This window comes from Haliotis rufescens, unplaced genomic scaffold, assembly GCF_023055435.1.
Source record: "Haliotis rufescens isolate VD_foot unplaced genomic scaffold, xgHalRufe1.0.p SCAF_14, whole genome shotgun sequence".
Taxonomy (NCBI): Eukaryota; Metazoa; Mollusca; class Gastropoda; order Lepetellida; family Haliotidae; genus Haliotis; species Haliotis rufescens.
The window spans coordinates 30,494,345-30,510,589 of NW_025963824.1; the positions used below are offsets into that span (position 1 = coordinate 30,494,345).

Genomic DNA, 16,245 nt, shown 5'->3' on the forward strand with positions numbered 1-16,245 from the left:
TGGGTTGCTGAAGACCTATTCTGTCCCGGATCTTCACGGATAAGGAGAACGATAGTTAGGCCTTCTAGTGTTCATTTCTTGATTGACGGATTTAGTTTTCCAGAACGTATGATCAGTGATCGAAAAATAATATAACTGCATGGGAATAATATAATGAGTGGTAACCGAATAGTATATAGTCAATAAGCTTATAATGTAAGTGGTGAACGAATAGTATAGCAGCAGGAGTAAAAAATGATTAAACTACTTGAAAACTTTTTACAGTTATTTAAAGGATGTGTTATTGGACCAACGCATTTAAATACGCAAAAATAGTTTTAATTTGCGTGATAGTTACCACAGTGTAAAACCGACTGTTCTCGAAAACATATTTATATTACAATTTGTGCAATAATTATTCATGATCAGTGATTCCATAAACCTGGAAATGTAAAAAAAACGCCTTGAAGAACTACTGATTTCAGTCTGTCTCCCAGACCCGACAACGTGGTAGAGCGTCTGTCCGGAGAGCGGAAGGTCCAGGGTTCGATTCCCGACCGCGTCATACCGAACGACGTTAAAAGATGGTACTTGTTGTTACCCTGTCTGGCGCTCGGCATTAGGGTTCTAAAACAAGAACTGGTCGGCTCGGAGTCCGTAATCATGTCAGAGTTGGGTATTCATGTTAAACTGCGGCATGGTATCTAAGTGAGCTAGCGCTATAAATCGGCATCAGTCCGGACTAATACAAGCAGCCACACACACCCGTGAATGCACGTCACTATAGATGTGCAATAATCTTGGACGCGACGTTAAACCCCATTTCACCTCACCTATGGTTGGCGTTTCTTTTGCCGGTGAGTATACATTCTATCAATTAGAAAAATCAACGAATTTCAACGAATTGCCTACATGAACACCGCGGTCTGAAATTGTTTCATTACAACACGTCGGCGTGTCTGACAAAGGGAGATAATACCATATCCCCACGAATTTCAATTTCTCGGGACTCAGATGGGGATGAAAACGTTATCTCCTTTCAGGCTATTTCTGCTTCAACATAATCTCAGCCTTTATCAGCGGAGTTCCCCATAACCCAGGTAAAGCTGCATAACGTAGCGCAATACAACACAAACTTACTTTAGAAGGATTCAGTTTCGACAAAGCGCAAAGATTAATTCCAAACCGCGTTTTGAATATTGACAATTATGAAGCTCGGAGCTGAAGATCTCGCGGCCATTGTTGTCCATTGTGATTTCCTAACAACTGCCTTACTTTCATTGTAACCTCCTGTCGACTAATCCGGGGTTCGGGTGTGCAGACTTCGTGCGGTGTCTAATTATTTCTGTGAGTACTTCAAAATAGCCAGGGCTCGGGAGTCTTAGCCAGGATATTTAATCTCCAGGTGATTTAGGCTGGGATTGTGGTGAACTTAGTGCGGCCATTGTTGTAAATAACACTCCTGTCTCACGGAGTCTGCGGTCAGAATGTCGTTTATTTTAAATGCGCTTCTGATTAAGGCTTAGTTAAAGGAGGTCTTCGCGCGATATCCTGAGGGAATTCCCTTGCTCCACAGGACTTCCATCTGAGAGTGAATTAGTGAGTGAGTGATTGAGTATGATTTTACGCCACTTTTAGCAATATTCCCGCAATATCACGGCGGGGTACACCACAAATTGGCTTCACACATTGCACACGTGTGGGAATCGAACCCGCGTCTTTGACGTGACGAGCGAACGCTTTACCCATTCAGCTAACCCGCCGCCGCCGCAATATTCCCGCAAAATCACAGCTGGGGCCACCATAAATGGGTCGTATGTATAGAATAAAGATGTACTCCCGAAATAGTGGGGAAATGTAAGCCTTGATTTGGATTCATGATCACTTGGAATGAGAATTTGGTGACACTCTATAAGTATGGATACGAGTGAATCAGTGTTGTTTCGTGACAACGGAATTTCAGTTAAACCACGGGTGTTAACGTCATTAGTCAACTTTCCCTTCATGTCGAGCAATATTCAAGCATCTCCAACCTATTGAGATACAATGGAGCCATTCGTCACCACTCGCCCCTTTCCGTAACCTGCAAGGAGACTCGTCCCCCTATCGATGAAAGTTATGTGCGAAAATACGACCAACCAATCAGAATGCGCGTATGATTTCAAGTTCTTCGTCAAAGAATCCCTCCGAAAACAAAATTTGATTTTACATATGTCTTGCATCTAAAAATATACCCAAGACAGAAATAAATGTGTTCAATCATACTGTATAATTCCACATGTCCCGATGTGCTTTAAATTGCATCTGAATTATATATGATATATGGGGAAATATATGTGAACCATTACGCAACGAGTTGACAATTGTTTTGGGTATGCCCGTTTGCGCTAAGACGGAACCCGGTCACAAAAATGACCACGAGATGGGCACGAGTCGCTATTCGGCTTGTCCCGGAATAACACGAGTTGGTCACGAATGACAATTGAGCATGTTCTTTCTACCAACGTCATACGACTCTTGCACAGAAGTCTTTTGATGAAGGTTACAACATTCAAGGCCTCAGTAAAGCTTTTCAAAAGTCCAAATTGGACGTATAAGCGAAAAGGTGATATCCGATGCAATTCCTTTTTTTCAGGTGAACAATTGACTTGCCTTTGCATGTGTTTTTACGGGTGTCACTTGTGGGGCAGGATACGCTCACTTTTTCCGAACGCCTGGTTTCATGAATATTTGATCATGATGTAGCCGGAATCGTACCATTAATTCTACTTTTGGCAGATATTTCCTATTAATATAGAAAGGGTTGTGTCGCTTTTATTGTGTGTTCGAATCAAACAAGCAAGATGAACCACTGGTTGATAACATGAGCAGGGATCCACGCAATCAGGGTGTAATGGCACCCTCTGTGTGATGGAATATCTATCTCTAAATACCATCTTCTTTACATCAAAAGAGGGACCGCCTCCGTGGTCTAGTGGTAGGGCGTCCGCCCGGAGAGCGGAAGGTCCGGGGTTCGATCCCCGGCCGCGTCATACCAAAAGACATTAAAAGATGGTACTTGTTATTACCCTGTCTGGCGCTCGGCATTATGAACAAGCAAGATGAACCACTGGTTGATAACATGTGCAGGGATCTACGCCATCAGGGTGTAATGACACCCTCTGTGTGATGGAATATCTATCTCTATATACCATCTTCTTCATATCAAAAGAGGGACCGCCTCCGTGGTCTAGTGGTAGAGCGTCCGCCGCGTCATACCAAAAGACGTTAAAAGATGGTACTTGTTGGTACCCTGTATGGCGCTCGGCATTAAGGTTCCAAAACAAGGACTGGTCGGCTCGGAGTCAGTATACTGTGTTTGAGTGGGGTATTCATGTTAAACTGCGGCATGGTATCTCAGTGAGCTAGCACTATAAATCGTCATCAGTCCGGACTAGTACAAGCAGCCACACAAACACACACACGTACATGCACGTCGCTATATAAGTGCAATAATCTTGGACGCGACGTAAAACCCCATTTCACCTCACCTCACATCAAAAGAGGGTGTTTTTTGTGAAGAGTCTGCGAACTGGGGATAAATGAAACATTTCAACACTTTGGTTTAATCGTTTCATTTGAACACGACCCGTAAAGATCCGGGTTAGAATAGGTCTTCAGCAACCGATGCTTGTAAGAGGCGACTAACGGGATCGGGTGTTCAGGTTTGCTGACTTGGTTGATGCATATCGTCGTAGCCCAAATGCGTATATATAGATGATGTCAATCACTGGATTTTCTGGTTCAGACTCGGTTATTTGCAGACGGCCGTCATATAGCTGGAATATTGCTCGATCCATGCAATTGGGTACGATGACATGCATCAACCAAGTCAGCGAGTCTGACCTCCAGATCCCGTTAGTCGCCTCTTACGACAAGCACAGTCGCCTTTTATGGCAAAGACGTTGTCATCAATACAAAGTGTCATGTTTAAAATGGACACGTTGAACATTTATTTCTTTTCGCTGTCTGTCCATAACATCTTAGCCGTGCCCAGAATAGAATAGTGTCTGCATTAACTTGAAACAAGGAACAGACGGGGGCTGATATCGTCTTTTCATTTTCTTTGAAATAATATAATAATGATCTCAAATGAATTCATAAATTTCAACCCAGACCTTCTTGAAGAGTCTTCTTCATTAAGCAAGTTTTCATTAAAGGAATCGGGGAAATATTAAATAATAAAATTTTCATCCCAAATCTTTAACACAGAACAAAGGCAGTAGTGGTTGAGCTGAAGATCGCGCATCATTCCCATGTAATCTTGGGGTAACCCAGCACCACGTGCTGGACAGGGATATTAGGGGGGAGATTAATCTCTTCCGGATCAACTAATAGCTCTCATGAGATGAAACATCTGCCACACAATAAACTGAACATCGCTGTCTGATTTAATTTTATGCTGAATTTGCATGATATTGCAAAAAATCGGGCTGCACAAAAACAATAGCGGGGAACGATGTTTTTTTTTCATTCCTGATAGGGATCCCAATCGCCTGTCTTAATGACTTCTGAGCCTTACGGAAGACAGCAGGGATAGAAAATATTATTTTTTATGTAATGATTGCTATCACTGAAATCCTTTTGGCTGGTTTAACACCTGTGCTTGACAGACAGATACGGAAAAGAAGGGGGAGGGGGTGTTCGTTGGATGAGTAAGGAAAAGTTTGTTTTTGACAAAACTCTATTTTTTGTTTAGGGGTATTTAGTATCTGTTCAAATAGGCCGGAGGGGGGGGGGGGGGGGGGGGGGGGGGGGGGGGGGAGATCCAGCTTACATCAGTCTAAGGAATGCAATCGAGTCCCTTGTGTATCTGGGGAGGTCTGGTGGCCTAGTGGTTAAAGCGTTCGCTCTTCACGCCGAAGACCCGGGTTCAATTCCCGAAAATGGGTACAATGTGTGAAGCCCATTTCTGGTGTCCCCTGCCGTGAAATTGCTGGAAGATTGCTAAAAGCGGCGTAAAACCATACTCACTCACTAGTGTATGTGTGCGTTCTTTCGTTCTCAAGCTTACGGAAAAAAGTCTCCACCCGTCTAAGCACAACAAACCCAACCAAACCAATTTCCTCGTCATAAGCACAATCCACAAACCAGTCGATAACATCTGCATAACTCATCTTTGATCCCACCACAAAGCTGCCAATGTGTCCATACTACTTACCCAAATACTAATTATGGACAATCGCAGGTGGTCTGTGCATTGGGTGCTGTCTCCACTGATAACACAGTAACACAATACCCCGACAGAGATTTGTTAAACTCTCTCATGTCTCTGTTATCGCTGGTATCAGACAGGGGGATCTTCTGCAAGTTATACATGAATCGTTTCGGCTCTGTTGATCAAGATAATTGATAATTATTGCACTCGTCGCTTTGAAAGGCTGGGACAGGATGGATAGCAAAGCCCGGAGGCTAATTAGACTGACAGCAGTATATTTTTCATGTAGGAACTGAAACGTTAATATAAAAAATCCGAGACATGTTTTTTTTTCATCTTCCTTTGCGTTCTGAATATATAAAAAAAACTCTAGGGAGCTGTAACCTTCTTTTTAAAAAAAATAAAAAATAATAATAATAGTACAAAAACACCCAGGTGGGACAGAGTTCAATGTCCATCTACGGTAAAATGGTAGCACAGTCTACAATATGAAACTAGTATAGCTGGTTCTACAAGGGAGTATTTACACTTTTGCGAACACCTGGTGTCATCACTGATTTTCAGGTATCTATTCATACAATTCTCACCGCTCTGTTGCCTTAAAGGCCCCAATGGAATCTGTTTCGGGTGAAAATCGAAACTGGTTATTATCTCGCATTATAAAATGAAGGCCGTTGTGTTGTATTCGTTGTGGCATTCCATTTTAGCTGTTCCTTTATGTGTGGTTGTATCCTTAAGGTAATGTCTAGTTTGTATCAGGTTCTGATGGGGGACTTTTGTAATTAAACACGGGTTTTAGGTGTGTTGAACAAATACTGGAACGATTCGGCCATCGACCGGTGAAGATCCAGGGTAGAATTTGTCTTCAGCAACCTATGCTTGCCGTAAAAGGCGACTATGCTTGTCATAAGAGACGACTAACGGGATCGGGTGGTCAGGCTCGCTGATTTGGTTAATGCATGTCATCAATCCCAATTGCGTGGATCGATGCTCATGATATTAATCACTGGATTGTCTGGTCCAGACTCGATTATTTACAGACCCCCGTCCTATAGCTGGAATATTGCTGAGTGCGGCGTTAAACAACAAAACAACCAACCTGATATTAATTATAACGTAGATGACTCTGTAAGTTACAAAATACCCTAATTACACAGACACAATGTCTGGGTTTCACAGAAGACACTAATTACAATGTCTTGACACAAAGTGCGAATATGCCCCGGAAATACAACAGAGTCTCCCTTTAAGACACATCCTTATTCACGGAATGGAATACAACATTTTATGAGTCTGAACTTTCCGGGACATCGGAAACAGAAACGGTCCCGTAAATATTGCTAATACATTATGTTTTGTTTTTGAATAAGGGATAACAGCTTGACAAATCAAACGTTCCTGTGAACGGGAACACTCTCAGTGACGTGGGCGATGTTCCCGGGGGATATTTGAAGGTATTACAACGGACTCGTGACCAGGGGTTCTGTAAACAGCCACGGGAATGCCACACAAGACATTCTATACAGACCCACTTGAATTTCAGTATGGAATTTTTATATTGTTCAATACCTCTCAAGACTCGGACGCATAGCCTTCGTTCACGAATTTTGATTTAAAAAATCTTCAAAATCGAGCCGACGTTAAGCGAAGTTTAACGCATCGGGAAATACAACAACATTCAACAGGGCTATCTGAACAAATTACATGATCCTTATCTGGAAAAAAATACAACAGACAACGCATGCCTTCAGCTTTCCGTCAATCAGACTGCACTGGCATAACGCACGGAGCAATAAAGGACTATTTTATTGAGTCAAATCTCCCCAGGCGAATCGATACTGCGAGCTATGCGAGTTATTCGTCTTCGTATGCTCTACTTCCTCTCGCGCACAACTCCAACCCGCCGTGGAAAGTGTTCGTGCTGTTTGTTGTCGTTTGTCGTCTGTCCAAATCATGTCGTCTGCGCGCCTGACAGCAGACGTGAGTTGATGTAAACACCGCCTCCAGGTTCTGTACGTGGTATATCGCCCCTGTTGCTGACGGCTGGACGTTGTCCGTGTTAAACTGACCGATCTGACTTACTGAAGGTCTGTCAAGTCGATGGATATACAGTGACCCTTTGCTACTGTGACTAATGAACTTAGCGTACACTATCCGTGTAGAATTTCACGAGTAACATTTTCTGTGATCACCGGAGCCTGGCGCAACTGTCTTCAAATCACCACGCCCACGTTTGAGGTGAGTGGGTTTCAAAATTAGATGAGATTCCTTTTTAAAATAAGACTTAAAACATAATCGACATAGTTAACATTCTCAAGCCTTTTAGTCTGATAGTGTACTATCAATATACTTATACGATATAATAGTCTAGTAACACTATACGTTTAAACAATAAACATTTATTTACAGTAATAGGTGGAACGAAATGATATCATGATACATTTTATATTTTTTTTATGAAAGAAGAGATTTGTACGCGTTATGTTGTGCCCGATCAGGTTACACGTCTCATGAATATTCTAGTTCCAAGAAATCAGATATTTAATGTCATTTATGCAGAAGAAACGCCGCGCAGTAGTCCAACTGAACAGTCAATATATACACTGACATAATATACAAAACATTATACACACTAAATTCCACAAGGTCGGCGTTGCGTTAATGTGAAGTCAAAAACCCAAACCAGTTTTAAGTTGTAAGGACATGGCGATAGTAATCACGACGACAACATGGCCTTCGGCTTCAGACATAGGAACCATCCCCAGGCATGACGCATGTACCGCTCTCAAATCATATATCTATTTTTGAAGATCAGTGCACAACTGGATGCAAGCTGTCAATCATTCGACACAATACATTCCTATATATCACGGCAGTCCCTTTCTACTAGTTCACAAAGCTTGCATTGTGCGAGATTGCAGTGCATGCTTATTACATGCTCCAAGCCGTGCTTCAGCGCTTGATTGACATGCACGAGTTTCACATGGACATAATGATGTCAGTTTCACATAATGTCGTTGTCAATAGCTGTGGGTTTTAAATCGGTTTTTGCTGAGAGGGTACTTGGCATGTTTTTTTCGTTTTACGTCACAGTCAGTGACAGATTCCAGGTGGCAATCTTAGCGTCTGGATCGGGGAAAGGTGAACTGGGATTAATTTTGTTTGTTAGTGTGTTGTTTAACGCCGCACTCAGCAATATTCCAGCTATATGACGGCGGTCTGTAAATAATCGAGTCAGGACCAGACAATCCACTGATTGACATCATGAGCATCGACCCACGCAGTTGGGATCGACGACATGTATCAACCAAGTCAGCAAGCCTGACCAGCCCTTCCCGTTAGTCGCCTTTTACGACAAGCATAGTCTCCCTTTACGACAAGAATGGGTTGCTGAAGACCTATTCTACTCCGGATCTTCACGGGTGGAACTGGGTTTAACGTCGCGTCGATTATTTAACTTATACAGCGACGTGCATGTTTGAAAATAAAATTCAGTTCTTTAGCTTTGCAAAATTAATGCTGATCTCAAACCAAAATCCCAGAAAGGAAAGACTTCCGCCCGTATCTCCCTCCAAATGTTTTATACCTAAAACATAATAAGTTAAATCCAAATGGAGCCCTGAACAATATTTAATATAGAGTTGAGGCAATCTAGATTTGAGTTGGATTAAATTTTAATATATTCTCATGGGTCTGGGAGACAGACTTCATCTGTAACTGTGTAGAGTGATCGCAATATGCAATATGACATGCTATGACAACATGCCCAGATGTACATATCCCGTGATTGACAGCTGTCTGACAGGGGAATGTAAACACGCTTGATTGTGATTTCATCAGTATTGGATCTCGGTATCGCCACACACGTGTTGTTACAGTGCGGGGAATGCGAAACACGCATTCCCGGTAGCCGCGCCGATGTTCAAGGTGACTGGGTTCTGTCTACTTGAATTGAGAAGACAGGTGGCGGCCCATTTCTCGTAGGCTGCGATCGGAGCTCGGTGTCAAATGAAACCAAATATCAGACAATACGAAGTTTGTGTGTGAGGTGAAATTAAGTCACGCAGAAATCAAGAGAATGTGTTGATTTCGGAAGTAGACGCGCAACACTGGTAATCAAGTAGTCTGTCTCACAATGCCTGAACCACATTTATTCACATCCATCCTGCCCTTACTGAAATACTATCCTATACCCCGTACCGAAGCAAGTCAGCACCATGACTGTAGTTTGGTTTGGTTTGTTGTTTAACGCCGCACTCAGCAATATTCCAGCTATATGACGGCGGTCTGTAAATAATCGAGTCTGGACCAGACAATCCAGTGATTAATATCATGAGCATCGACACACACACACACACACACACACACACACACACACACACACACAGAGTTTATATGTAGTTGCTTGTTTAAGTCAAAATCATGTATTTTCAGAGACTTAGCGTCAGCATACGAGGTTTAGTAACACAAATCTTACGACCCTGTGTCGTAGAGCCATCGCCGTAAAACGAAGTATAACAAGAAGGACGTCGACCCTACTGAGTGATAGATCCCCCCCCCCCCCCCTTCTCCAATACCGTGTAGATACTCACTAACCCAAATCTGCACCATTCATCAGGTCCTCTGTCACACTCCGGAAGTAGGAAATTGAGCCTTTTTTCGCAAGCGGAGACATCCAAGGGAGATAACTATGCCCTTTACGTCAGTGATTCCAGCGGCCGACGCTAATGAACGCCCTCAGAGGGCTTCTTCGCAAGGTGATGCATGTCGTTATCACGTGTCTTTGAAGTTAACTACCCCCCTCCTCGTACAAAGGCAACAGATTGCCAGTGACACGCTTTTATTATCGTTATCCGTCACGAATCTCGTTCCTGGTAGAGAAGGCCTCCAATATTTCCAGTAGCTCGTGCGGCACACAAACAGTGCACTTACCACCCTTTGTCGACGGGACAGAGATTGGAGGACAATTTCGATCACAGATTTTAGGAATAATTCCCCCCGGCGACATTCAGCGTTAGGAATGACATTTGTGGACAAAAGTGGGGTGATTTATGACCCTTAGGTAGCTTCGTACATCAAAGAGACGATAGAACTGAAGCAGACGCGAGCCCGCTATCTAAGTTTGGTCTAATGGCCGAAATCGGGCTATCTATTAAGCGTTACGTTAGTTGCCTCTAAAATGTCCCTTGTCGCCATGGTTCAGTGAGGTGGGCATAGGTGGCCCTGTCGTCCATGGCGTCGTGGTTCGCCTCAATTAATTTTCTAGTGAGTGAGTATGGTTTACGCCGCTTTTAGCAATATTCCAGCAAAATCATGACGGGGGACACCAGAAGTGGGCTTCACACATTGTACCCATGTCGGGAATCGAACCCGGGTCTCAGGCGTGACGAGCGAACGCTTTAATCACTAGGCTACCCGACCGCCCCGATTAATTTTCTAGGTTTGTCAGCACCATACTCGTGCTTGTGGGTTTCACCGAAGTGGTAAACGTCTGAGACCTGCATCACTTCGCGCTTTCCCACATTAAGCTGACATGCCGTGATATAACTGGAATACTGTTCAAAGCGGCGTTAAATGAACTTTTCAGTCATTTTAATAATGACCAACGCGTAACGGGCCCGGAAACATTCCTGTCGTCCTGAAGCCACTCAATATATCCTTCATATATGTGAGATGAGTTTGAAGATTAGTGAACTTATATAGCGACGTGCATGTACGTGTGTGTGTTTGTGTGGCTGCTTGTACTAGTCCGGACTCATGCCGATTTATAGTGCTAGCCCACTGAGATACCATGCCGCAGTTTTATAGCACACCTCACTCAAACACAGTATACTGACTCCGAACCAACCAGTCCTTGTTTTAGCCCCTTAATGCCGAGCGCCAGACAGGGAAACAACAAGTACCATCTTTTAACGTCTTTTGGTATGACGCGGCCGGGAATCGAACCACCGACATCCCGCTCTCAGGGCAGACGCTCTATCTCTAGACCAGCAATAGCACGACGGGGGACACCAGCAATTGGATTCACAAATTGAACCCATGTCGGGAATCGAACACGGGTCTTTGGCGTGACCGCCCGACAACTCGACCACAGAAGCAATAGCAGTACATATTTTATACGTCCCCAGTGTGGTAGGTCATCTATAACACCACGCTATGTCAAATGTCAATATAATTTGTGGTGCAACATTTTAGTTATTTCGTTGTAAGTTTCCCAAACAAAAACCCTTTGAGAAAAGGGCACGATTGAAAGGTCACCAATGGGAAGCTATTATAGACTTTAACAAGGCAATTTTCCTTTCACTTTTGGAGCCGTGTTTTTTTGTAAAGTGAGCTGACTAACGCAGTTTGATCACGTGACACGGGAAGTTGTGTATTTTAAATTGTGATATTTGTCTAGACGAGACAAACAACCTCTAATCGTTGGTCGGCCCGCAGCGCAAGGTCTGACAACGGTGGCCCATTAAGGTACAGCGGGGGCGGCCGGGTAGCCTAGTGGTTAAAGCGTTCGCTTGTCACGCCGAAGACCCGGGTTCGATTCCCGACGCTGGTACATTGTGTGATGCCCATTTGTGGTGTCCCCCGCCGTGATATTGCTGAAATATTGCTAAAAGCGGCGTAAAACCATATTCACTCACTAGTTTATGTTGCGTTCTTTCGTTCTCAAGCTTACGGAAAAAACCTTTGTTACTGTGCCGTTCCACCACCCTCTAACCCACTCATAGCGTCTACCCGTCTCGCACCCCCTCCCCCATCCCCGACACACACACACACACATACGCACACACACACACACACAACCATACTCACTCACTAGCGTACAGCGCATTAATGTTGTATAACGCGCACAGAGCAATATTTCAGCTCTATGACGGTGGTCTGTAAATAATCGAGTATGGACCAGACAATCCAGTGATTGATTTCATGATCATCGATCCGAGCAACTGGGATACGATGACATGCATCAACCAAGTCAGCGAGCCTGACTACCCGATCCCGTTAGTCGCCTCTTACGACAAGCATAGTCGCCTTTTACGGCAAGCATGGTTTGCTGAAGACATGTTATATCCCTGATCTTCACGGGTCAAAAAGTCATGTGGTAATATACAACATGTAAACAAGTATAGTGCCTTTAGAATATAACATCATACCTCACATGGCACAATGTTCGGAGAGCCATACATACCAACTCACTCACTCATTTAGGCGAGGTGAGGTGAAATGGGGTTGAACGTCGCGAACAAGATTATTGCACTTATATAGCGACGTGCATGCACGTGTGTGTGTGTGGCTGCTTGTACTAGTCCGGTCTGATGCCGATTTATAGTGCTAGCTCACTGAGATACCATGTCGCAGTTTACCATGAATACCTACTCAGACACAGTATACTGACTCCGAGCCGACCAGTCTTTGTTTTAGCCCCTTAATGCCGAGCGCCAGACAGGGTAACAACAAGTACCATATTATAACGTCTTTTGGTATGACGCGGACTGGGACCGAACCCTGGACCTTCCGCTCTCCGGGCGGACGCTCTACCATTAGACCACGGAGGCGGTCACTCATTTAGAGGGGCGGTGTGTAGCCTAGTGTGTTCGATTCTTCACATTGGTACAATGGTCGTTCCTGGTTTCTTTTGTCGTGACATTGCTGGAATATTTCGAAATGGTGGCGTAAAACCATACTCACTCACTCACAATTGACATAAGACGCTTAAGGGTGGGTTTATGTTACAGTTCTGTGTTTTTTATGAAGTGTGAAATGTTCGTTGTGCGACTGGAACAAGGGCACCAGGTTCAAGACTTTTGTATAACTTTTGACAACAAAAACACAGTGTTCATCCCATTTAACGCTTGATCACAGGCTTCATCCAGACACATTTTTTTAAATTGTCGCATCGGCAATTGTTTGCCATCTGACGTGTCTACAGCGCCACAATTCGCTTGCAGAGTTGCGCCCCTTGGGAACGTCAGAAACCTATGATCGTGGTTCGAATCCCAGTTCGCCCCGATTATGTTTCTAGGTTTGTCAGCACCATACCCGTGCGCGTGGGTTTCATCGAAGTGGTAAACGTCTGAGACCTGCATCACTTTGGGCTTTCCTCCCACATTAGGGGCGGTCGGGTAGCCTAGTGGTTAAAGCGTTCGCTCGTCACGCCGAAGACCCGGGTTCGATTCCCGACATTGGTACAATGTGTGATGCCCATTTCTGGTGTCCCCCGCCGTGATATTGCTGGAATATTGCCAAAAGCGGCGTAAAACCATACTCACTCCACTCCTCCCACATTAAGCTGACACGCCGTGATATAACTGGAATACTGTTAAAAGCGGTGTTAAACCAAACTCACTCAATAACTTCAACGTCTGCGTTCTTTATTCGACGTCGAGCATGAAGCCGAGAGGATGACAAACCCAGATCAAGACAGGCTGGAGCCATCAGACCGTGGATAACAGGGCCATTAACTATCTGTTATCCATAAACGTCAGTCTAAATGATAAAACCAGTCTCACCACAATCTCCTGATCAGAAAATTTATTCCCAGTAAAGTCAAGCCAATACAATACCCACTCGTGACATCCTAATTCCGTCTTCATCTTTTACCCCATTTCAAAGCAACGAAACGGCCGCTTTTTTGTACTCAACGTTGACACGTTCGTCACATTGCATGCCTTCTGTCGCCATTGAATTCGTTTATTTCTGGAAGGTCGCGCCCTCCGCGGTAGATATCATCTTATATACTGGCAGACTAGCCAATACTTTTCTCGGGTTTCCGCAATGGCAACTGGCTTTCTGATCGCTCCCGCAAGGATGAGTTACTGCCAACAATAGGGAAGCTTATCAAGTGACATTCCCATGAGTGATCACGTTTCAGGTAGCCGTATGTCGACCTGACTTCCATTGTCGTAAAATGACGTTAGAAGAATGTCGTGATGATTTCTATCGCTTGTTACTTTTATCAAAGCAATGTTGTACGGAGCACTGTCTGACACTGAATTCCTGTGTTAATATCGCTATTGATGGCGGTTGTTGATGATCACGTGATATGAATCGTACGTCACTTGAAATCGACACAGACAACTGACAGCTTTGACGGTAAAATATGTATTGTGTTGTGTGATAAGCATTTCACCGACAGGGAAATTGCTTTGATGTTTGTGGTATCCGTTGTAATATAGGAGGCTGTATTATCTATTGTGAAGGTGGGATATTAACAGTTGTGCGGATTGACGCGCAACATGACACATTGTGCCTCGTAACCTGGCTAACAGACGGTCTTTGATTAAACGATGGCTGAAACTGTGAAACTATAAACTTATATTATTCCCATTTAATAAGACCGACTCGTGGTTTTGTGGACCGCCTCCGTGGTCTAGTGGTAGAACATCCGCCCGGAGAGCGAAAGGTTGGCGTTGCAAATCAAAGGACGTTGAAAAATGGTACTTGTTGTTACCCTGCCTGGCGCTCGGCATTAAGGGGCTAAAACAAGGACATCGGCTCGGAGTCAGTATACTGTGTGTGAGTGGGATATTCATGTTTAACTGCAGCATGGTTTATCTATCAAACGGTACTAGTACAAGCAGCTACACAGGCGTGCATACAGGGTGCAATATAAGTGCATTAATCTTAAACGCGACGTTTAACCCCATTTCACTTTACCTCAGCTCACTTCTCTTTAGGATAAACGATGTACAGCTCGGTTTTCGAAAAGAAACTTACATCAAACATACTGGAAAGAAAAAACAAACACCTTCCTCACAAATTCCTTGCCAACCGTGCTGTCTATTCACCCAGGCGATACATCCAAGAACCACCTAGGGTTGTATAGTATATATATATATATATATATATATATATATATATATATATATATATATATATATATAATGTAGAGAGGTAGGACCACCTCGGGTTGTTGTGTATATTAATGTACAGAATGTTAGTGTATACACATGTACAGGGCGCTGGTGTGTACGCATGTACAGTTTAACAAACTCGCCTCACAATCTGCCGCGAAAAGCTGTGTGACTGATGTTATAAGCTTTCCGTGCTTCAGGCGATTGTACTCGACATGGCTGTCGTTTCGTTGTAAATTTATTCAATTAAACGTTAGTCATGCCAGTGAAGCCAACCATACCAGGCAGGTGTTTATTCGATCTATTTGTTTGTTGTGTAGCATGTAGGTATATAATTACTTAGCTAGCTGCATGCTTAGGAACCCACTAAGTGATGTTTGGGTAAATTTGTCGAAAAAACAATTGCGTGTGTTAAAAAAAGTATTTAAAATGAAACCTTTCTCGAACAAAACTGGTGTTGAATAATAGATCATAGTTAATGAAAACTTGACGCTGGAGCTGGAAAACGACATTATGTTTTCGTTGGATCATGTACGGTCATATCATGTGACAAAAATGTTTTAAAGAATCATGCTTTAAGAATCTGAACATTGCAATGATGTAGAGTGAGTGAGGGAGTTGTGTTTAATGCCGTGACATCATTTGAATCAAGGCGTGTCAGCACATGTGGTGCTGACAAACCTAGAAACAAAATCAGGATGAACCGGGATTCGAACCCGCGATCGTAGGTTTATGACACATCTTAGGGACACAACTCACAACTTTTCAGAGGAAATTGCGGCTCCTTAGGCAACTCAGATCTGGTGAGGTTAAGCAAGTCGCAGATTGATTAGTTAGATGAGTGGCTGTGTCCTGAGAGTTCCTGGGGGTTCGGTCCTGTCCAACAACTTAAGCACATGTAGCACATGTAGTGTCACCGCTGGCAAGTGACTTTGTTCGCATACTTCATTTTACCCAGCACTGAATGGGTACCCGGTAGGATGAAATGGCAGTGTTACTGTTAACCTTCATCAGGGATAGATTGTGTGGTATGTACTCCCCAGGGAGCTGAGAGTTAAAGTCGAGTGCACACTCATTCATTAACCTTCCCAACGGACAGCTTGTGTGGTATATACTCCCCAGGGAGCTGAGAATATAAATCGAGTGCATACTGATTCATTAACCATCCTCGCGGGCAGCTTGTGTGGTATATACTCCCCGGGGAGCTGAGAATATATA

The 16,245-nt window shown here is 43.7% G+C and overlaps 1 protein-coding gene across 2 annotated transcripts in view; it reads left to right on the forward strand.

The window, feature by feature from the left end:
* The first annotated feature begins 6,957 nt into the window (after nucleotides 1–6,957).
* Nucleotides 6,958–16,245, forward strand: part of LOC124143331 — a 91,054-nt gene continuing 81,766 nt past the window's right edge. For both annotated transcript variants that reach the window (XM_046512265.2, XM_046512263.2), the window contains exon 1: nucleotides 6,958–7,414. The gene's annotated coding sequence lies outside the window, so the exon portion shown is untranslated. The remainder of the gene's footprint in view (nucleotides 7,415–16,245) is intronic.